Source organism: Bufo bufo, chromosome 1 (assembly GCF_905171765.1).
Source record: "Bufo bufo chromosome 1, aBufBuf1.1, whole genome shotgun sequence".
In the NCBI taxonomy this organism is placed as follows: domain Eukaryota; kingdom Metazoa; phylum Chordata; class Amphibia; order Anura; family Bufonidae; genus Bufo; species Bufo bufo.
The window spans coordinates 115,878,485-115,903,601 of NC_053389.1; the positions used below are offsets into that span (position 1 = coordinate 115,878,485).

At 43.9% G+C, this 25,117-nt stretch overlaps 1 long non-coding RNA gene across 1 annotated transcript; it reads right to left on the reverse strand.

Moving 5' to 3' along the window:
- LOC120998092 lies at positions 1-25,117 on the reverse strand. The gene is made up of 3 exons (XR_005778298.1): positions 25,105-25,117; positions 23,617-23,619; positions 1-137 (listed from the first exon to the last, which is right to left on the reverse strand). It is a non-coding gene; the product is annotated as an uncharacterized LOC120998092 (long non-coding RNA).

Consider the following 25,117-nt stretch of genomic DNA (forward strand, 5'->3'; position numbering starts at 1 on the left):
TTCAGCAGATTTGTGTAGGAATTTATTTTATTTTTTTAAATGAAAATTCACAGAATATCGGTATAAATTATCGGCTATCGGCCTGAAAGTTCATAGATTATCGGTATCGGACCTAAAAAATTAATATCGGTCGATCCCTAATTTTTTGTACTAGCGCACATCATAAAGGGGTAGTGTTGGATTTCTTGCGACTCTTGCAGCGATCCCATCCTGGCTGTGACAGCTGTCACGTGACTAGTGTAGCCCTAGCCTAATAGTAGGGCTGGAGGGAAGGGGTTAGGTTGAGAATTTGGCATGGGGGAGTGCCGTTTCAATTTTTGCCTCAGGCAGCAGAAAGGCTAGGAGCACACCTGCCCCTTGCCACAAAGCAGGGAAGGGGGGCCCAACTCAGCTACTGAGCACGAGTCATAAGAATGTGGCACGGTACAAGAACTACTGATCTTTTCCCAGATTCCTATGATCCCTGGTGTGTAAACTTCCAGACGGGCTAATTTCCGCCACTGTAGCCATTCACTGGCCTCAGTGGTGATGTGCAAACCAAGTGTCACGGACCCAGCACCGGGAAATTTCCCTGTAGAGTCTATGGCCAATCCGCCCTTACAGGTGCCCTTCAGGGTTACAAAACCGCTTCCTAGTCATGAGCCAGATGTAGAGAGTATTTAAAACTGATTTTGAGCCCCAAGTGCCTCAGATATCGGTGGTGGGAGTGAGGATATACATGAAAATGTATAGAAAGGACATGCATTGTACCATTCTTCTCTGGCACTAGATGGCACTGTTCACATATTAACTTATCAAAACATTCAGTGTCATTTATTTTACTTTTAGACCTCCATGTTTTGATTAATAGGACGCCTCTAGTTTTTCTCTCTGAAATAGTTATGTTCATGTGTGCATACTCAATTATGATAGTCTCTGCAACCAGATTTTATGCATTCCTGAAGCAAGATGTATGTTGGTCTAAGGTAAAATGACGGTTATATGGGGAAATGTTTTATAGTGCATTTATTCAGTCACATTTATTTAACCCGTTCATTCCATTTACAGTTTTACACTGTTGTTGGAGGCGATGTTGAATGATGTCAATTTCTACGAACCTAAATGTCAGGAACAGACTGGATTTGGGGACTTGATCAGGACTTTTATTGAAGAGCTCTAAATCATATCATATAAAATAATCACCACCACCAGGAATATCGGGAATAACTTTCTCTCTTCCCTAAAAGGATGCTCATATTAACCTACTGACTGCCCTAGGCCATCACCATAGATGCTGACATTTGCCCTTTCACTGCCCTAGATCATCAAGGATGCTGACATTAACCCCTTCACTGCCCTAGGCCATCCTGTTTTTTACAAGAGAGAGAGAGGCAAAAAGCTGCTGATCTTCACAGTGCACTACTACCCCTTCATCCTAGACGTCAATGGGGGTTGCAGTGATAGGTAAAGATTTAATGTTTTTCCTAAAAAATACTTTTGGATATTTCTTGAGTTATCCTGTTTGTCCCTTCCTTAGTTAAAGGTGTTGTCCGGGTTCAGATCTGGTGACTAGAGACTGCTAGGCGGAAGCCAAGCAGTGAGAGCAGTGACATCACCGGCACTAAAGCTCGCCCATCAGAGCCTGTAACGTTAGCGGGAACACTGCTGGGCAGAAGCCTCCGCCTAGCAATGTGCTATTGTAAACCAAAAAGCCCTTGGGCAAGGGAGAGCATAAGGACATGAAATGCTCCAATACTCATGTCGGTGGTGGGTGGAGGGGTGAAGATAGGGATATGTCCGGGTTTAGCTCTGAACCTGGACAACACCTTTAAATCTGTTTCCTGGGAAACCTGTGTGGCAATCACACTGGTGTCAACCAAACTTTATTAGGCTACTTTCACACCTACGTTCGGGTGTCCGCTCGTGAGCTCCGTTTAAAGGCTCTCACAAGCGGCCCCGAACGCATCTGTCCAGCCCTAATGCATTCTGAGTGGATGCGGATCCGCTGAGAATGCATCCGTCTGCCAGCGTTCAGCCTCCGCTCCGCTCAGTGAACGGACACCTGAACGCTCCTTGCAGCGTTCGGGTGTCCGCCTGGCCGTGCGGAGGCGAGCGGATCCGTCCAGACTTATAATGGAAGTCAATGGGGACGGATCCGCTTGAAGATGACACAATATGGCTCAATCTTCAAACGGATCCGTCCCCATTGACTTTCAATGTAAAGTCTGGACGGATCCGTTCAGGCTACTTTCACACTTAGAATTTTTTCTAAGTTATAATGCAGACGGATCCGTTCTGAACGGATACAAACGTCTGCATTATAGGAGCGGATCCGTCTGAGCAGACATCAGACGGACCCGCTCTGAACGGTAGTGTGAAAGTAGCCTTATTATTATTCAGGGACTTATATGTACTGGTGACTTACTTTAAAGGTGTTGTCCCACAAAAAAATATTTAGCAGTTTTCACACCAGCACCTGGATCTGAATACATTTGTAATTGCATGTAATTAAAAATGTAGTGCATCAGTATAGCGCCACCTGCTGTTTGTTCTTTATTTTATTTGACTTATATGCTCAGTTCCATCCTTCAGCTGCTTCCTGAGCTGTGATAGGGAGAGAGCTACAGCAGAAAGGACACCCCTCCTGAGCTGCAGCATTAGGCCTCATGCACACGGCCGTCGCTCAGCCGGTCCATGCATTGGGGACCGCAATTAGGGACCCAATGCACGGGCAATATATGTGCGGCTGCCGCAGCCGGATCCAGTCCCAGTCAACTTGAATGCACCCCTTATCCGTCTGTACGGCAAAAAAAAAATAAAACAAGTGAATGGGCCGCAATATGGACACGGCCGAACAACGGCCATATGCATGAGGCCTAAAGGACATGCCCCCAGCTTGATATAAATTTAGCAGAGCAATTGGAAAAGTGAATAAGGAGATTTCTGGATTTATGTGAGGTACAGGGCTGGTTCTAGGTTTGTTAGGAAGAGATTGTCATGTACTATATGATGTCTTTTTTCACATTAATCATAGGATAACGGGATAATGCTGACTGTAGACATTTAACCCCTCAGACGCTGTGGTCAAATGTGACCATGGTTTCTGAGAATGCTAAAACAGCCCAGGACGCCTACCTCTGAGTAAGATCGGGGAAGGCTTCCCAGCCTGGAATGCCTTCATCTGGTTGAGATCAGTGAGGCTACTTTCACACTAGCGTTCGGAGCGGATCCGTCTGATGTTTCATCAGACGGATCCGCTCCGATAATGCAGACGTTCGCATCCGTTCAGAACGGATGCGTCTGCATTAAAACTTAGAAAATTTTCTAAGTGTGAAAGTTGTCTGAGCGGATCCGTTCAGACTTTACAATGTAAAGTCAATGGGGAACGGATCCGCTTGAAGATTGAGCCATATTGTGTCATCTTCAAGCGGATCCGTCCCCATTGACTTACATTGTAAGTCTGGACGGATCCGCTCGCCTCCGCACGGCCAGGCGGACACCCGAACGCTGCAAGCAGCGTTCAGGTGTCCGCTCACTGAGCGGAGCGGAGGCTGAACGCTGGCAGGCGGATGCATTCTCAGTGGATCCGCCTCCACTGAGAATGCATTAGGGCCAGACGGATGCGTTCGGGGCCGCTTGTGAGCCCCTTCAAACGGAGCGCACGAGCGGACACCCGAACGCTAGTGTGAAAGTAGCCTGATAGTGTTCCATAGTAGTAATAGTCCTGAGCTTGTACAAGGCTTCCAGGCCAATTACTGCATTGGATATACTGAATCCTATATTCTGTAATGGATAGAAATCTATTACAGAATACAAATGGCAATCTAATGATTGCATGTTTTAGTCACCTAGGGTGACCTAAAAAAATAATATCACCTCCCTTTCCCCAAAATAAAAATAAATAAACAATATAAAAAAACTGCATAGGCATTGCTATGTCTGAAAATGTCTGTACTGTTAAAATATAAAAGTATTTATCCCATAAGTCAAATGGCGTTATGAAAAAAAATCTAAATGGACGTTTCACTGTTTTCTTGTCACTTCACCTCCCCAAAAATATTTAATAAAAAGTGATCAAAAAGCCATAAACATCCCAGAATCATATCATTGAAAAGTACAAATTATCCTACAAAAATGAACCCTCTCACAGCTCCATAGACTTAAAAATAAAGGTTTTGGGGGTTAGAATATGGCGATGCAAAGAAAAAAATACTTTTTCCACAAAGTTTTTAGATTTTTTTTTTGGTATTAAAACACAAGAAAAACAGATCAGTTTTATTGCACAGAGAACACTGTATCAGAGTTGCATTTTTTTTTTCCAAATCCAATTCCATTAGAATTTTTTTACACCTTCCCACTACATTGTATGCAATAAGTAAATGGTGCCATTTGTCCTGCAAAAAACAATCCCTGATACGGCTAAGTGATCAGAAAAAGAAAAAGTTTATGGCACTGGGAAGGCCGGGAGTAAAAAAATGAAAACGTAGAAACGAAAAATCCTCAGGGGTTGAAGGGGTTAAAGGGTTGTTTTGCCAAAAGCATTTGTTGAACACATTTTTCCCTCCGTATTACAGGCAGGCACAGGGGCAGCTATAGCAGTTCGACAGTGTGAGCATTCAACCAGACAATACTTATATCTCAGCTTCCTAGATCCTGTGAGTGTGACATGAGGATGAATGCGGTCACATTTAACCGTATTGATTTGTAAAAATAAAAACACTCAAATGTAATGTCATTCCCAGCATGTGAAGGTGCTAGATGGAGAAGATTGACGTGGTAGTCTGGACAGAGGTGGTGGAGCCTGCTCTGGCTCTCCCCTAGGGAGGGGCACATCCTTACTTCCCCTTGAGGCATACCCTAGTTCGTAGTCTTCTTTGAGTCCCTGTCCAGGTAACCTGTGCAGTATTCGCAATTCGGCCAAGAGGTGCAATTTCTCTCACTCTCTTTATATCCTCTTGTTCAGTCTGTATTTCTACAATACCCACCAGCTGTGGTGTGTAGTCCTTTAACAAATAGCCAATATGTCTCTTTTGTATGGTAGTGAGATGGAAACTTCTAACCTCAACCAACTGCAGTGAAGTCCAGATATGCACACATTACCTTCACTGGCTTGTATTTTTCCAGCACTCTTCCTTGTAATGGCCACTAAACCTTCGGCCCAATACTTCTCTTCCTCAGAGGCTGGCACTTGTTACAGTCATTTTTCTGGCTGCTGTTGGCTCACAGGGCTTGTGTATCTTTTTCTGCTCAATAATGTGATTGTGGTATGCCGATGGGTTACCAGGGTAACAGTGGAGCTTACCAAAGGTCCTCATGTGTACGGAGGCATGGTCTAATGCCTGACAGGCAATGATACAAATATGTATGAGATCAATTGACTGCAGCTTCATGACCCCTAAAAAAGTGAAATAGTTTAATAAGATTTAGTAAAAAAAAAATAATAAATCTCCCTTAAATCCTAAATAAACTTCTTTTCTTCTTTTTTTTATTTTTTAAATAGTTAACAATAAAAAAAAAAAAACACATATAGAGCACCACTGCAGTTGTACTTGTAAAATAATTTTAACTTCTTACTTATACTGCATGAACTAGGGTATGAAAAAAACTAAAATTGATGTAGGATTTGCCTTTTCCATCAAAGATAAAAGAATTAATTATATGTACCCTAAAATGGTATCAATAAAAGCTGCAACTCATCCCATAAAAAAGCCTTCACATGGCTTTGTGGATGGAAAATGAAAAAGGTTTTCCAAGACCTAAATACTGATTACCTATCCTTTGGGGCTGAGCTGCACCTAGGCCACGTGATGTAGTCGTGACATCACTGGCCTGCGGGAAGAAGCCAGAAGCGCCGCTCAAACAGCTGATCGTGGGATCCCAGGTTTTGGACCCTAACAATCAATTGCTGATGATCTATCCAAAAGATAGATCATCAGTAAGAAAAAAATATGAACCCCTTTAAGATGTTATTTATACTTTCAAGAAACAACTCTTGAAAAAAGTTAATAAAATAATTATACGTACCTCAATATGTAGAAAGTACAACTCATTCTGCAAAAAAACAAGCCATCATGCAGCCACATAGATGGGAAAATAAAAAAGTAACATCTGTGTAGCGCCACCTGCTGTTTGTTCTTTTCCTTATTTCTCTGTATACCTTGCTGAGGTGGTCGCATCAGCTGTTAGAAGCTGTGACAGTAAGTGTATGACCACATGTCACAGTCATGTTACGGTAGTGACTCTGTCACGCTGCGGCCGAGTACCGTGTGGCTCTTGTTAAATAATAAATGGCCACACTTTTTAGTCGGTCTGCATTGTTAATGGCCATGGGGTATTGAAGGTGAAGTGCGGCCATTAACAACACATTAGTTTAACAACAGCCAGCTGCGACCCATACAGCCGTACAGTACTCAACTGCAGTGTGGTGCCGTCACAATCGTGCTGTGTGGTCATATCCATACAGGAAGAGAGCTCCATCAGAAAGGACACATCCCCGAAAAAGAACACACCCCCTGAGCTGCCAGCCTGAAGAAAATCTAGCTGAGCAATGAACGGGAAATTCTCGAAATCCATGCGAGCTACAAGGCTGGTTCTAGCTTTGTTAGTAGGAGATTATCATATCTTGTGTGATGTCTGATTTTCATTTTTTACATTAATCATGGCCTAACCCCTTTAAATCATGTACAGCATGCGATTACTGCAGGACATAAGCAGAAACAGAGACCACTGGAGCGGCAGGGGACTGAAGAGTGTAGTATAGTTTTTCATCTCATGCCCTGCTCTTGGCTAAATGTTTCCAAATCTCAGAAAAAAAAACATTAGAAGTTAACTTAATCTAACCGGAATAACCCTTTAATTAATTAACTGACAGCATGCAGAGAATTGACTTATATAAAATAGCCGGAAAACTCCTTTAAAAATAGTATAAACTATAAAACTATTATAAGGACTTAGTAATCCTTCTCAGTAATAAAATATTCTTCCACTTTTTTCACTGTCGAGTTTTATTTAAGCCATGAAAAGCTCATGTCTGAAAACCGTCTGTCTCCCTATCACACAACAGAGGAAAAATGAAAAGCATGTTTAAAAGCTGTGAAGTTATTTCAAGTATGTTGTCTGCGAAGCACCACTCATTCTCAAACTGTATGTAACTCGTAAATTCTTCCTGGGAACATGTCGGTTTATAAATACTTGGGGAGAGGCCGGGTGAGGTAATGCAATTATTTCTAAGTCGGGAGGATGAAGTTATGTAAATCTACGTTCTACATCTGAATGCATGGGCCTGATTGGACCACATTCAATTTAATCAGCGTAAAAAATGTATAATTTCTTCTTCTGATTTATATGGAATGTCCAGGTGTGATCCGGAATAGGGATTAGGCTACTTTCACACTTGCACTGTTAATTCCGTTCTAAATCCTGGAATTAAACTGATCCGTTTTGATTTTGCACATCAGGATGCATCTGTTCCATTAGGATGCGGTTTTGTGAAATCAAAACGGGAAAAAACTGATCTCTAAATAGAAAAAATGTGGGGGATTGAGTCAGCACAACCTGTATGTAGGTGCACATCACTATGGCGAAATACATATACAAATGGAAAATACAAATGTGATCGCACACTACATCCAGCACTCTGCCCTGCCTCCATGCTGGATGAGGCATTGGTGTACATTTTGGCCAAAGCGTAATAAGCCACTCACCACGTCAAGGTCGCCTCTATTGAGTGGTCCCTAACACTAGTTCCTACCTGTTTATGGGCCATGACAGCCACACAAAATCCAGGGAATGCAGGTCAGCATGCACGCCAAGCACACTCTGCTTTTAACCCCGTCCGGTGCCATTACAGCTTTCATCGGATCCAGGGATGCAAGTACCAACATGCACGCTGAGCCCAGCATATACTTCTCCTGGAGCCAAATGGCTACTGGTAGGTTCTATACAAGCAGACTCAGTTTTATACTGACTTTAAAACCAGCCTCCAGGACAGATTGACTGGTCAGGTGCAGGACACAAAACCGCAGCTTCCAACGGGGGTCTTACTTTAACCTAAGTTGCAATCCACTGAAGATCCATCCTTCGTAATGGAGACACAGAAGATGGCTTACAGGAAGTGGGGACGTGTCAGAGCTATCAGAGATCCTGGGCCTGATAAAAGAACTGCTTCTACACAGCTTCTGAATTCACAGGAGCATCCTTGCCTTTCTGTAAGTGTGATCTCCCGCTCCTTATCTGTTTTGTAAGCTCCAGAGATGAAAACAAACATAGTGGGAAGAAAGGGAAAGGATGTAACAGCAGTACAGTGCTGTCAGGTTCCACAGAAGGGAGATGCCTCCTGTTTCTGAGAGAACCAATAAAGTACAAAATCAACGTTCATGTAGATAAAACTGGAAAATTAAAGTTCTTGCCAAATATTCTTGTCTAATAAGAGGCAGTCCCAATCAAGGCACACCTCTCTTTATCATTCATGTAGTCTAAGGATTATTCTATTATGACAACCCAAACTTACCAACAATCTCGAAGTGTCCGGAAGGCTCCCAGAAAAGGGCAGACCTCCCAGACTCCTGGAAGAGTTGGAAGACCTCTCAGGTGCCTCAGAAGTCTCTAGCCACTTCCCAGAGAGCAGCTCTAACTTTCTGGGTGGTGGAGCGGTGTCTCATAATGAGACAGAGCCCCTGTGTCCAACACACATTGAGGGGTTGGCACTGCCGCATGTAAATGGGGTGCACTTTGCAAAAGGGGTTGTGTCTATGCCCACAAAAATTTCCTCCAGAAATGCTACTTCACATTCTTGACTAGTATGGGCCATCCCCTTTAAGTGGGGTTGATATTGATTGACTGTTCTCATACCCCACACCCTATTATTGGACTGGAGTATTTCAAAAAGTACACCAATCATGCTACAGTATGTACCTAAACAGCCACCTTTACATATAAGGCCTAGTATCCTGAATGATGTACTTGGCCCATGATACACAAACATAGCCAAGGCTGACTGATTCTGCATAAACCATCAAGCTCTTCTGCCAAGGCTGACATCTGATTGCTCTCTATGAGATGCAGACTGACATCAGTTGTCTAATTAGGCCCATATGTACGCCAATGAGTGGCAATTAGGTAAAAATAAAGGCAGAGGTTGTAGGGCCACTGTAATTACTCCTCCTGATTATTATAATGAAACATTCCTGCAAAGCTCTGAGGTCAGTTAGAATCTTGATTCCGAGCTATGAGAGATACTACAGTCTAAGGAATTGAAGATGCAGAAGCCCTGAAAAGAATGGCGTGGTATTAAACAAGCAGGAAGTGCTCAAACCCGCATGCAGTTGTGCATATATATATACAGGGGAGCAGATCCTGCACTTGTGGCCCGTTGCTAATGACGATCCCCAGCAGAAATGCATACAGTGGAGGATGCCCGCTGCGAACCACAAGTACCACAATAGACATCCTACACAAGATAGCAATTATGTGGATGTGATAATCAATATAGCAATATAACAAAATAATAGCAAAGACAGGTGCACTCTGCGGTCTTACTAAACCCTCAAACTGATTTTAAAATTGAGAGATTAGCCAACATGTCCTACGGTGTAGGACATGTCTGAGCCCGAGCACCGCGCCAAGGTTTCTCAAGTAGCTCGGGACCTAACACTCACCTACCTGTCCTACACCGTAGGACATGTTGGCTAATCTCTCAATTTTAAAATCAGTTTGAGGGTTTAGTAAGACCGCAGAGTGCACCTGTCTTTGCTATTATTTTGTTACATTGTTATATTGATTATCACATCCACATAATTGCTATCTTGTGTATGATGTCTATTGTGGTACTTGTGGTTCGCTGCGGGCATTCTCCACTGTATGCATTTTTTCTGGGGATCGTCATTAGCAATGGGCCACAAGTGCAGGATCTGCTCCCCTGTATAAATATGCACAACTGCATGTGGGTTTGAGCACTTCCTGCTTGTTTAATACGACGCCATTCTTTTCAGTTTGTATATATAGAGATGCCTGGAGGTGTATAAACTCCAATTTAAATGTGCCCGTTTTCCATCTACAGGCTACATTTAGGTGCACCTGTGAGGCCTAGGCCATACCAGCCAGTCTTGAGTGGGACTCGCAGACTCCTCCCTCCTCCCATTGCTAGCATGGTGACATGCTGGAGGTAACTGGTGAGTTGTTTGTGAGTCGGCCTCATGCTCCTGTAATTTGCCCACTGGCTCCTGGTATTGCCCACATGGCACAGGTAGGTGAGTGTTAGGTCCCGAGCTACTTGAGAAACCTTGGCGTGGTGCCCGGGCTTAGACATGTCCTACACCGTAGGACATGTTGGCTAATCTCTCAATTTTAAAATCAGTTTGAGGGTTTAGTAAGTCTGCAGAGTGCACCTGTCTTTGCTAATACTCTGATGTGGCAGAGGAATTATTGGACCACCTTTGGCACAAGTGTCCAAGTGTAGTCACAATAAAGGGATAATCAGTGATATCTGTGCACAGGAATAATAAAACTATTGATGACACAACACAAGGTAATCACTAAAGTGATGTAATCGCTTAGAAGTAAGAATCACAGTGATGTCACGGTGCAGGGGTGATGCACACAGTAATCATGGTCAACATGTATCACAATTGAGGGATAATATACAAAGTGATATCACAAAACAGTAATAAACACAGTGAAGTCATAGGAAAGGGCTATTGTGCATAATGACAACACAGAACAGGAATAATAAACTTAATGATGTCACAGATAATGGCTAAGGAGCAAAGTGGTATCACAGGAATAATAAACATAGCATAATACAGTACAAGGGTAATGTACACAGTGATGTCACAGAACGGGGATAATAAACATGGCATGATAATACAGTACAAGTATAATGCAATGCACACAGTGATGTCATTATATAAGGATAATAAACATAGTATGATAATACAGTACAAGGATACTGCTCACAGTGATGTCACAGAACAAGTATAATAAACATGGCATGATAATACAGTACAAGTATAATGCAATGCACACAGTGATGTCACAGGACAGGGATAATAAACATAGCACGATCATACAGTACAAGGGTTATGCACACAGTGATGCCATCATACAGGGATAATAAACACAGCATCATAATACGTGATAATGTGATGTCACAGTACATGAATAACAGTATAAACACGTTTCGGAATACACAGTGTCGTCACATTACAAATTTCAAAGTGCAAACAACGATCACGTATCTGATATTGATGACCTATCCTAAAGCTTTGTAGTCCCTCAAAACACATTTAAAGGGGTATTCCGGTTTTACCAAGTTAAACATCAATCTGAAAAAAAACCAAAAAAAAACATGTGACGTCCGTATTGCATCTTTTTTTTTTTTGTGGATCCATTGTTAACAATGCCTGTCCTTGTTCGCAAAATCGAAAGAATATGACATAATATGACATATCCGTTTTTTCGCGGAACGGATATGCGGACATACGGACATGGAATGCACACAGAGTCATTTCCGTTTTGTTTCAAGCCCCATTGGAGTGAATGGTTCTGCATACGGAATGGAAACGGAAAAAAATATGTTTGTGTGCATGAGCCCTAAGGCTCTGCTCACATCATGCTGGTATACGCTGGTAGGAACTGTATAGTCTAAACCAGGGGTCAGCAACCTCCGACACTCCAGCTGTTGTGAGACTACAACTCCCAGTGTGCTCCATTCACTTATGTGGGAGTTCCAAGAATAGCTGAGGAAGTGTGCATGCTGGGAGTTGTAGTTTCACAACATCTGGAATGCCAGAGGTTACTGGTCCCTGGTCTAATGTCTACCTCTGACCTTTTCCCCTGCATAGCCTAAAAGTGCCATACATCAGCCAAAATATATATTTTTGTGGCGGTTCAGTGTATAGGAAATTGCGGTCTTTTGTACTTTCCTATACGGTAAAAAGAAAAGTATGGCGTCACATGCCAGCCTGATGGGGGCCAAAAGTACACTCATTTGGCCTCTGTTGGGTCAATTGGGGACTTGACCCCAAACATGCTTATATAGAGTGAGTGAACACAGCCTCGGGTATGCATCATGGGATATTTTTCAGGGAGAATGTGAAATTCCTTACATGCCAGAACACCCCCAAAGAGTCATTCCGAAAATAACATTATTAGAGGGAATTGTTATATGAGCGATTCTCTACTGTGTCCTTTAAAGCAGCCACAAAGGTAAACCCTAAATTAAGAAATAAGATTCTGACTGTTGTGTGGGAATTGTGCAGAATATTATCAAATGGGGCTCAACATTCATTAATAACTACAATTCGAGATACCAAGTTCCCACCTTGTGCTGTCCATCTAGGGAGCACGCCTCTGTCCTGCCAGTATTGGTGCGTGCATACAGAGCAGTGTGCAGCCTTCACATTTTTGTGGCGTCTGCAGCAGATTTAGACTAGAAAAAAGAAACAATAAAATGTTACCCTTCGCAGGCGCCAGTGCGGACGATGAAATCGCTAATGAGAAAAATATTTTTCAGAATGCCTTGCCATATAATTCAAACCAGATAGACAACAGTCATCATCTTCTTTTGAGAAGCAGAATGTGTTTCTTATCTGCTGGGGCGAAGGGTTAAAACCTCTAAGTAGGGGCAGCATAGATGCAGTTACAGAAAACAATGCAATAAACCTGATGGAAATGTCTAATAAACATTTCAGCAAGTTTTTTTTTTTATTTTGTTATCTGGAGGGCAATAGTTCACTGGTAAAGCTAAATTAAAGGGGTTTTCTGGTATTTTATATTGTTGGCCTATCCTCAGGATAGGCTATCAATATCTGATTGCCCTGGGTCCAACTCCCTGCACTCTGCAGAAGTCGGGTCGTGTGTAGTGGACCAAGCTGGTTACTGCTGCACTGCGTCTACTAAAGGGAAAAGGAGCAGTGCCATTCTGCAACAATGAAGGTTGATGTATCAGCAGTTATTACCCTGGCATTACCCCCTCCATGTGGCAGAGTACGACACAATCTGCATAGTCTCCAACAGTCGCTCCCGGCTCAATATCCCAATCCAGACAACCACTATGCACAATTTCATCTGATGCAGTATGTCCTTCCTTGTGATGCATAGTATTGCACACAGTCTCTGACACAGTGTTGCTTACAGGCAGAACGCTGGCTGGTCTTAGCTACAGGTCTGACTATTATAAAGCCCTCGGCTGCTATCAGGATTCTCAGGCTAGGCAGGTACTATCTACCCTTTAACTCATGCTTTAACTAGTTTCCAAAGCTCAGCTGAATCTTTGCCCTGTCTAGGCCCTAAGATGGTGCAACTTTATGGCTAGTGCCACTCACCACCACTGCTAGCTAGCTGCACACAGGAGTCTGCAGGGCCTTCCAGCTGACACTCAGTCTCAGGCACTCTTTCTTTTGACGATGCAGCTTGCCTGCACTTTGTTTAGGTAGTGGCTAAATCCCATGGGCTGTAAGGATGATTAGTAATATAATATAAAAATAATAACTACTAACCCTAATGATGGTGTGTTTAGTGAGGTGCATGGTGAGTTTGGGGTTGAGGCTTCGAATATCACGTGACCCTGCGATGTCAGAAGGTCCTGATTTAGCTATTACCCTTCTACTTATCCTTTGACAGTCATGCGTTCACACTATAGCTTGAGGACCTGCATAATCAAGTCACATGACCAGAAGGTGCGTTTCACACTGTCCTCACTTGCAAGCAGGCTCGGACTGGCCCACCAGGGAGGCGGGGGATTCCTTGGTGGACCCCCAGTGTCCTGCGCCCGAGATAAGATGGAGGAGTAAATATTTCTCCTTTCTCAGGAGAAATAATTATTGTAACCACTAGGTGGCAGTATTGAACACTGATGCAGCCTCCTACTGGAGGCCCCGCAGTATCTTCTAGACTTCTGGGGCTGCTGGCTGTGAAGGAGGGGAGAACGTGTCTGCCTCCTCCTGCCCTCCCTGCTGTCAGGAAACTGTGGTTGCTGGAGAGAAGGACTCCTCTGCGGTGCTGGGCTGATTTCTCAGGTGTGTGACAGTAGTGAGCTGTAGGAGACTGTAAGGGGGAAATAGGGGATTTGTTTATAGCAGACACAGATCTATGAATGTGTGCTGCTCTCTGCAGAGTTCAGAGTGGCATTGGGGGGACTCTGCCCTAGGCCCCCCCAATGCCTCTGCTTTAGGTGCACTCTCATAAGTGCCCCAGCTGCAGATGTTCCACTCTAAAAGCACCCCTAATATTGAATCTTCCCCAGTTGCCCCCCTAACACCCCTGCAGCTGCTCCAGGATCCCCACTATTACCCTGCCTCAGGTGACCCTATTGCCTCTGCTTTAGGTGCACCCACAGTGTCCCAGCTCCAGATGCCCCCACTCTAAATGCACCACTAATATTGCCTCTTCTGCAGTTACCCCTGCTCCAGGATCCCCACTATTACTCTGCCTTAGGTGACCCTAATGTCTCTGGTTCAGTTCTGACCCTCCATTTGTGCCCTTTGCTTACGTTGCTCCTCTAGGACCTTTGCTTGGGCTTTGTTAAAGGTTGTGACCCGCAAAGGTGGTTGGACTTATGCCCGAAAAATTCTGCACAGTGAGTCACATTCTCCAGTATTGACATGTATGGTTTACATGGTGGTAGTGATGATATTCCATATTTACAGGCATCACTGCTGCCATGTAAAAAGATACTGGTGGACTGGTGGAGGATTTAAAGGGGTTGTCCAGGTTTTCAAGTTATCCTCTCCACACCATAGGGCATAACTATATGAATAGTGGGGTCTGATTCTGTGACCCTCACTGATCCCAGGAACAGGTCCTTTTCCCCCTTTTTGATGGTGTGACAGGCCACACATATGCCTGCTGCTCCATTCATTCTCTTTGGGACCACTGGAATTAGCCAGCACTGTACTCTGCCATCTGGAGCGACCCCATAGAGAATGGATGGAGATGCAGGGCATATGCTCAACCTGCCACTCAGTCAAGAAGGGGATCAGTGGGGGCTCCAGCGCTCAGACCCCAACGGATCACTTAGTTATCCCTGATCCTGTGGATAGAGGATAACTAGAAAAGTGGACCCAGTCCTTTAACAGGCGAGCATTTCTGTTTTAGTTTGGCACATATTTTGGGCCAGATTTTTTATTTTTATCAAAATTTTTTTTTACACCCAAAGAAAACCTTTAAGGATAGGGAATGTGAAAAGGTCCAACAGCTATGACACGACAGGTGAGGGTCTGACTGCTGGGACCCCCATGATCAAGGGAACGTGGTCTTAAAGGGGTTGTCTCACTTCAGTAAGTCGGATTTATCATGTAGAGAAAGTTAATACAAGCCACTTACTAATATATTTTTATTATCCATCAGTGATGGCCAGTTCGCAGTGTTCGCCAGCGGCTGCCATCTTGACTCACTGCCTGCTCCCGGTGACCGCATTTGTTTCAGACTGGCTTGTGGCACAGGCACAGATAAGGGCTTACCTTACTTGTGAGTCAAGATGGCAGCCCGCATGTGTTCGCTGGCCATTACTGTTATCCATATTGCTTCCTTTGCTGGCTGGATTCATTTTCCCATCACATCGAGGCCCTAAGGGTAAGACTGCGTGTAAACAAGAGTATACATCATCATCATCATTATCATCATCATCATTATACACTGCTCATTTTCATGGTTACGACCACCCTGCAATCCATCAGTGGTGGTCGTGCTTGCACACTATAGGATAAAGTACTAGCCTATGTGTGCTCCCATGGTCCCGGCCACCAGAGAGGCCTATAGTGTGCAAGCATGACCACATGCAAAGGAAGCAATATGGATAATAACAGTATATTAGTAAGTTGCTCATATTAACTTTCTCTACATGATACATGCCACTTACTGAAGTGACACAACCCCTTTAAGACTTTTGTGTACGTAGATTGTCGGTAATGTAATTGAATGTCTCAGGACCCCTTTTTTCATGATCAGTGGGTGTTCCAGCAGTCAGACCCCCAGCAATCTGATATTTATCACCTATCCTGTAGATAGGCAATAGGTCAGTATGGTAGGACAACCTTTTTAAATATACTGTAGATCAGGGGAAGAGCCAGAAAAAAAAAGGATGACTACCAGGAGCCACAAGATATACATTACGCGGGTGTAATTTTTTTTTCTGTTACTACGTTCACCGCATAGGAATTTTTTTTTTTATATTTTAATAGTTCACAGTTTTTTGGACATGGCGATATTGTCACGACCATGGTCATGGTCGTGACTTCCCCGCATGCAGTTGCCTGCGGTTTGGTCTGTTGTCAACCACATGGTGAGGACTGCTGGTATGTTACCTCACATGTGGTTGCCGCTGGCAACATGATTGTATTCACAATATAGCAGCCTGAGCTGTTGCTAGGCAGCTTGCTGTGAAGGGCATGCGGTAGCACTTTCCCTGTTTGTTGTGCACGAGGTTGTTGTATGTGTGTACTGTGAGACTTTCCTTCACTTGCGGTTGTCCGTGGCAACGTGCGGATTTGTGTACATGTGGTGGCAGTGTCTCGGCCTTCTGGCTGTTTCCTAGGACATGGTTGCCACGCATGTCGTTGCCGGCGGTAACAGCTCCAGTGTGTTTATTGTGTGTGTATTCCCCTTTAAGTGGTTTCACTTCCCTGGTTGGTGTTGGAAGGGTTAATTCCCTTTCCAGTCTGTGTCTGTGTGAGTGTGGCGACTTTGGACTATAAAGCCTCTGTGGAGACCTGAAGCTGAGGGGTACTCCAGCCTTGTAGTAAGCTGGAGGCATCCTCCTGGTCTCGAATACCATCTGCCAGTGAGGGGCACCCTTGTGGTCATAAACCTATGTATTGATGTTATTTTATGTTTATGTGGTGTCTGTTATTATTGCAGCTATGGCTCTGGGTTCCTGTGTGTTTATGTGTGTGTGCTGTGTCCTTTTATGTTTGGGTGTGGACATCAGCTTGTTAGCACGGGATCCAGTCAGTGTTTCTGTGGCAGGTAGGTGTGGAAGTGCTTTTCAATCTCCTGCAATATCCATAGGCTGTTTATGTTTCTCGTTTCAAGCAGCTTGGCCAGTTTAGACTCCTGTTCGTCCGTATCCAGGAGGAACAGGTTGTCTTATCCAGCTCCTAGCTCAGGGATCCGTCCAGGGCTAGTAGGGACCCGAGGTTCCTGAGTATGAGCCCTCCTACCATCAAGGTCGGCTCATACAGCTAGGAGTCAGGGTCACATTAGGGATGCGATAGGAGGTGACCTGCTCCCTAAATCTGTTGTCCTGGTCAAGCAGCTTCCACTTAAGGTAACATCACACGGATTAGAGTTACTCCCACTCTAATCTGTGACAGATATGTAATATGTTTATTTTTTATTGTCTGTAAATTTTATATGTAAAATTGGGAAAGGGAGCGATTTAAACTTTTTTTGCATTTTGGTGTTTTTTTTAAACTTTTTAGTTTTTTTACTATTAGCCCCCTTAGGGATACCATGGCAGCCAGGGCTTCAGTAGCATCCTGGCTGCCATGGTAACAGATCGGAGCCCCAGGATTACACTGCTGGGACTCCGATTGGAACTGCCACTAAAGAAGAGGGGGAGGGGACCCTGTGGCCACTGCCACCAATGATACTAATACTTGGGGGGGGGGGCACTGCGCCACCAATAGTTAAAATTTATAATACTGGGGGGGGAGCGCACTGCGCCACCAATGAATGCAATTAACACATTAATTCAAGTATACGAGGCAGCAGGTGCTGCCGGCGGTATCACATACCCGGCCTCAATAATAGGGCATGTAATCAGCCGAATGGCGACAATTAACCCCTTAGGTGCCGCACCTGAGGGGTTTATTTCCGCGGTTCGGCGGATCGCATGCCCTGTTGAGGCCGGGTGCTGGGTATGTGATACCGCCGCCGGCACCCGCTGACTCCTATACTTTAATTAATTACATTCATTGGTGGCGCAGTGGCCACAGCCGCTCCCCTTCTCCTCCCTGCTATCTCCCCATTGGTGGCAGCGACAGCCACGCCACAGTGGAGAGGGAGGGATTCCCTCCTTCTCCACTGTGCTAGTGAAGATAACATGGTAGGTGCTCAGTACGGCACATGCCATGTTCTCTATTAGGCTGCTTCCCATCTCCACCGCAAGAGCCGCACTTGAGGCAGCAAAGAGCCGCATGCGGCTCGAGAGCCGCGGGTTGGCCACCCCTGCTGTAGATTATGTGCAGGGGTAGATTATGTGTAGATTATTAAGATTTGATAAATTTCATGCCAGACATTTATGCTTAAAGAGGTTAAAGAGGTTGTCTCACTTTAGTAAATGGCATTTATCATGTAGAGAAAGTTAATACAAGGCACTTAATAATATATTGTTATTATCCATATTGCCTCCTTTCCATCACATTATACACAGCACGTATCCGTGGTTAAGACCACCGTGTAATCCAGCAGTGGTGGCTGTGCTTACACACTATAGGGAAAGGCTGGAGGTGCTCATAGGCCAACACCTTTTACCTATAGTGTGCAAGCACGGCCACCACTACTGGATTGCAGAGTGGTCAAAACCATGGATACGTGCTGTGTATAATGTGATGGAAAAGAGTCAATATGGAGAATCAGAATACATTAGTAAGTGCCTTGTATTAACTTTCTCTACATGATAAATGCTATTTGTTGAAGTGAGGCAGCCCCTGCTACACTTAGTAGGGTTAGGCAAAAAATGTCTTGGTGCGTGCATTGCATGTTTCCTGTGTGTGATAGGAACTGCATGTGTCTTGTTTCTGACTGACTTAAAAGCAGGATATCCATATATGTGTAAGGCTACTTTCACACCTGCGGTAGCAGGGTCCGGCAGGCTGTTCCAGTTGGGGAACAGCCTGCCAGATCCGTGTGCAGACAGCCAGTCGCAGGGGCAACACGTGAGGTGCACGGTGGACTGATGAGGGGCCAAATGATATAACACACAGTTCATCAGTTTACTCACGGTTAGCAGATAGCCTCCCTGGGCTGGCAGCACAGTGTTGAGGTGGACAGCACGAAATCCTCCGGGGCACACTCTGTGATAGGAAGCATCAGCCAAGATGGTGGTTGAGGTGCCCTTGATGTTAGGGGTGCTTAGGGTGCTTGTTGCGGCTGAGTCCCTTGATGGTTTTTGTCGTGACGCCAGTACCGTTAATGGTGGTACAACCATAGGTAGTAATAATGAGGTAGACAGTGGTGAGATGCAACTCACAACTTTTACTTTGGATGTCTCTTGGTTGCAGCCGTACAATTATGCAGTCTCTAGATGGTACAGAGTTAATTCTGCAAATCTACTGTTTTAGGCTGTATCCACTATAATGGGGACAGGCCGGAGGTCCGGCCACAGCACGGCAAACATGCCGAGAGGCGGCTGGACAAAAACTACAGCGGACTTCCAGCGGCACGGTGGGCTAGAATTAGCACGGATGCAGCAGGCTGTTCCCCCGCCGGAACATCCTGCCTGACCCTGCTACTGCAAGCGTGAAAGTAGCCTGCATTCTGCGACATGTATGTTTGTGCATTTTGCTGTGAGTGTCTACCATCATACTTCATCTTTAATATTTCTGTTATCACTGTAAGGGCTCATGAACACGGTTGTTGGATGTTTTTCAGTCCGCAAATTGCGGATCTGCAAAACATGGATACTGGGTGTGTGCATTCCACATTATGCAGAACAGAACATCCGGCCTCTAATAGAACAGTCCTATCCTTGTCTGTAATGCCGACAATAATAGGACGCGATCTATAATTTTGCGTAACGGCCATGCGGACATACCGACATGGAATGCTCATGGAGTCATTTCCTGTTTTTGCGGCCCCATCGAAGTGAATGGTTTCACATACAGGCTACAAAAAAAAAAAGAAATGGTACGGACAGGGAAAAAAATAAGTTTGTGTGCAGGAGCCCTAAGGTGGGCCCCCAGAATCAGTTACACTGGTGGTCCCTAGAAACCCAAGTCTGACACTGCTTGCAAGGTCCAACATATCTTACCCAGGTTACAGTATATATGACTCTGACTTGTAGACTACCTGCAGCACTTCCCACCATTAGACAGCTATGTACAGGGCCTGTGCACACAGCGATTTTCACCAACCCTAGTACAGTAACTTCTTTTGTGGTACCCCTAGGCTTCAGTCTTACATTAGGGGCCACAGTAACAGTGTCAAACGGCAACCCAGGGTCAAATAGGAATCATGCCAGAGTTAAAGGACATATAAGCAAAACTTTGTGGAACTCTGCTGTCCGTTTGCCGCTGGAAGTCGGGTTCCCACCCCGTTTCAGTAAGAATATAAAAACTCCAGCAATAGCGTTGCAAAGAAGGAATTCTTTAATAGACATTTGCGGCTGTGTACAATTTGTGACGTTTCGGCCACACATTGGCCTTCATCAGACTTCTGCCGCTTTGGGGTAGATATCCAGGAGGTTGGCGTCAGGGTAAACGCACTATCTGGGGAGCGCTTCCCAGATAGTGCGTTTGCACATTTACCCTGACGCCAACATCCTGGATATCTACCCCAAAGCGGCAGAAGTCTGATGAAGGCCAATGTGTGGCCGAAACGTCACAAATTGTACACAGCCGCAAATGTCTATTAAAGAATTCCTTCTTTGCAACGCTATTGCTGGAGTTTTTATATTCTTAGAGTTAAAGGACAGTCATTTTCTTGTAAGCTGGACAAGGCCTATTTCAAACCCTCAGGCTTCAGGCTTAAAACTGGAGATATGTGAGGTAAAGTAGTACTCATGAGAGTAGATGTGTCTTTTAACTTCTGGTCACTTAAACCATTTTAGACACTACAGATAGCCTCTCCCCAACCTGAAATGGCCGGAACAATAATAGGGAACAAAGTGAATTTATATACTGCTACTTTAGCTTTGGTGTCTCTTTAAGACTAAGTGATGAGCCTGAAGATGTAACTGGTATCCTAGACATTTTAATGAGAACGGCTAGAATCATATGACACAAATCTATTTTGTGGTTTTTACATGATGAATCTGTTTCTGGTTCCCCTCCTAATCTACATGGTAACAACCACTGATGGTAGACATAGACTAATGGTAATGTAATCATCAGGATCATCATTGTCTGGCAGAGACCACACATATCGCAACCCATGATTGCGGCAAGACATCAGCATCTTCCCTCAGTGGTTTATGATGACATTGCCGGGCTGCTCTCAATCACTTGAATTTCTTGGAAATGTTAACTGGAAATCCGCAGGGAGTCAGAAAGGGAACTGATTGGCAGCACTTTCTGAAACTAAGTGAAATGATTCCAATATTATAATATTTAGTGTTCATTACAAGTGTGTGGGGGTAGCCTGTGAAATGTCCATACACACAGCACCTTGTATGGTGGCACGTGGAGAGGCCTACAGTTCTTCCATGCGGCACCATATTCTACCCTACAAGCAACGTCTCTTGGTTTGAGATAAGCAAATTCATTGAAATTTTTCTGGTCCGATTCTAACGAAACGCTATGAAAATTCTATTTGGGCCCAAGTCGATTTGTCCCAAATAGATAGTGCTCCAATTGGTCTTAAAATTGGTATATGACACGGTGAGATCTCCTAGGACTCATTTTCTTATCTTGTCTTTCCCGCTTTTCTTTTGGGCATTTTTGCACATTTTTTTCTCCCTGTCTCTCCCCTTTCAAGCTCTTTAATGCAAAGACAACAATAGTAAGTGATGGCAGAGTGACAATGACATATATAGCTATGGGTAAACGCGTGGTTGACGTTGTTAACAAACAGCCTGTCTAAAAACACACCACGCCGTCAGATTTGTTATGCTTTTAACGGAAAACCGTTAAAAACACTGCTGTTGATGAACTAAAATATGCTTATTGTAGAAAATTGCAACAGGTTTTTGGGAAACAGAGAACTGCATAATTTGATGTCCACTGACTGTGCCCAAACTGTACACTTCTATTAACGCACTAAAATACGCTTATTTGCACACTTATAAATTATAGAAAAATTCTAACCTTTTTTTTTTTCAAATTCGACATCCCCTGAGTGTGACCAAACAATACATTGCTATTGACACACTAAAATAAGCTTATTTTCACACTATTAAACCTTAGAAATTTGCAGTAGGTTTTTGAGAATCAGCAAAGGTGTAATTGAACATCTCCTGTGCGCCACAAAAATATAAGCTGCTGTTGTTTCACTAAAATAAACTTATTACACACTGTAAACTGTAGAAAAGTTAAACCAGCACCTCAATAATGCATATAGATAAGGATGCACGCTACCTTGGCTAAAATACAATACATACATAGAACTACAAGTAACAGCGTACTGCTTAATGCACATAGACATAAGTGAATTCATGAAAAAAGGGAAACTGCATTCTTGCTATACTCACTGTAATCAAAAGTAAAAGCTCTGTGTGCATATTATTGATCAAAAATATGTTGGGCCCATCTACCCGCGACAAGGTGGCTTCAAACAGACAGGACCTACTCTAACACACGCCTCTCCTAGGTTATCAGCCTGGTATCTGGGCAAAGTAAGATCCAGCTATGTGACACTTCCTACTCAAATACATTCCTCTCCTGGGCTTTTGGCATACAATTGGGCAAAATAGGATCCAGCTATATAATGCTACTGATTAAAAGCACCAGATGGGCGGGGGTGCACGTAGGCATGTATTTGAGTAGGAGGTATCAGTAGTGGAGGCATGTGTATGAGTGGGGAGGCATGTATTTGAGTAGGAAATATCACATAGCTGGATCTTACTTTGCCCAGATAGCAGGCTGATAGCCCATGAGAGGCATGTGTTAGAGTAGGTCCAAGCTTGCCGGCCAGGACCCTTTTGTGGTTATGTGAACCTCTGTCTTCATCCTCCCTGATCTGTTTCCCTCACTAGTGTACTGAATTTTAAATGTAAAACAGCAAGGGCCGTTTTGCACAATCGTCCGAAGTGAATAGCCAATACTTCAAATTCATGTGAATTTTTGTGAAATTCGTGATGAATCCAATTAGTTTACAATTGATTCACTCATTTCTAGTCTATAGGCTAATTTATTAAGACCAATGATTTACAGGCTGGTCTTAAGTGTCTTTGTACTGCTGATGGAAGCACCAACGTTATGTGGAGGCGCAGACCCCTATATAACTTTGGTGCTTCTTCCAGCAGGCCATGCAACAAACTTAAATCTACACCAACTTCCTTACTGGTGTAGATTTAAGCCATTTTCTACTCCAAAAGCTGGCCCCGCAGCGGAAAAGTGGTGTGAGCAGGGAAAAGTTGCAGTTTTTGTCGCAAAATGTAGTGCAACAAAATCTGTGATTGATATACGGCACAAAAGTGGCGTATACCAGCTACTAAATGAGCCCCCTAGGTCTTTGCTGCCATTACTGAACCACCAATGACATAATTGCTGCTAGGTAAGAATAGGGGAACTATCAGTGGCACTTTAATGCCTGTCACTATAATGGAAGTCACTGATATAGAGGAATGCAGCGAAGAAGCACTAAAAACAGGAAACAGAAAGGATCATTGCAAAAAAAAGTAAAACTAAAGCTAGTTTCACAACTGGGGCAGGAAACTCCGGCATTGCCGGATACTACCACCTTCCTGCAGGACCTTTCACAGCATCATGTCTGGCAGAGATCTGCCACTTTTATCTAACTGTATACCCACTATAGGCTGACTTACTTTGGACTTAATTTGATGAAAGAATTGTGTTACGATTTTGGCAAAAAACAGTGTCTGGGCACGCCCCATTTCCCATGAAGCTTTGCCCCTTCCCCAAAATTGCTCCAATTTGCTTCACTTTTTAAGAAGATTATAGGTGCAGACACATTAGTAAATCTGGGCAAATGTGCTTATAAAATAAAGGATTAGGAGCCACACTTCTCATCTCCCCAAGAACACAATTCCCACATTGAAGCTTGGTGGTGGCCAGTTCATACTGCATCTTATCAGCAAGCACTGGAAAACTGGTCAGGATTGAAGAAATGATGGATAGCGGTAAATTCAAGGTAATTCTTGTGGAAAACCTGTTTTGGCCTGCCAGAGATTGGAGACTTGGACAGAGGTTCCCATTCCAGCAGGACAGTGACCCTAAACATACTGCTAAAGTAACACTCAAGGGGTTTAAGGGGTAATGTTTAAATGTCTTAGAATGGCCTAGTCAAAGCCCAAACCTCAATTTAATGGATAATCTGTAGCATTACTTGAAGTCTGCTGGACACCAACACAACACCTCTAGCTAAAACAGGGATCAGCAACTGTCGACACTCCAGCTGCTGTGAAACTGCAACTCCCAGCATGCAAACCTCGAGTTTGCAACTTTTTAAATGCCATTTGCGCAAAAATCTTTGCGCAAATTGTGTTTCACTGCCGCCTTTGTCACTGTCTGAAAAGTGGTTTTGGTGGGGGCGCGGTGTGGGTGGGGCTATTGGCCCTGGCAGATTAATTATCATTTACTTCATTTTTCTGGTGTAAATGGTGACTAAAGTTGGCTTGGTGTCAGGAAGAACAGCAAAGATGCCACTTCTCTCCAAGGAATACTTCAAGGACAAAGTGATATTCTGCAGGAAGTTCAGGGTTCTCTGATAATACTCCCTTCAGACTGTACACAGACAAAAAGGTGAGTACTACCATGAGTCTTGTGTGATGCCAACAGTAAAGCATCCTGAGACCATTCACGTGTGGGGCTGCTTCTCATCCAAGGGAGTGGGCTCTCACAATTATGACTAAGAACACTGCCATACATAAAGAATGGAATTGAAACGTCCTCCAAGAGCAATGTCTCAGAACCATCCAAGAGCAATGATGGTGAAGAACAATGTTTATTCCAGCATGATGGAGCACCATGTCACAGGGCAAAAGTGATAACTAAGTGGCTTGGTAAACAACTTTGAAATTTTGGGTCCATATTCAGGGAACTCACCAGATCTCAATCCTCAAAGAGCAGAAAAACACAGAAATTGTGATAAACTCCAAGCACTGATTAAGCAAGAATAGGTTGTCATCAGTCAGGATTTGGCCCAGAAGCTGATGTCCAGCATGCCAGGGAGAAACACAGAAGTCTTTTAAAACGAGAAGGGTAAAGACTGGAAATATAGAGTCTTTGCATAAATTTAGTCAATAAAAGTAAAAAAATAAAAAATAAAATGAAATGCTTAAAATTGTACTTCATTATACCAT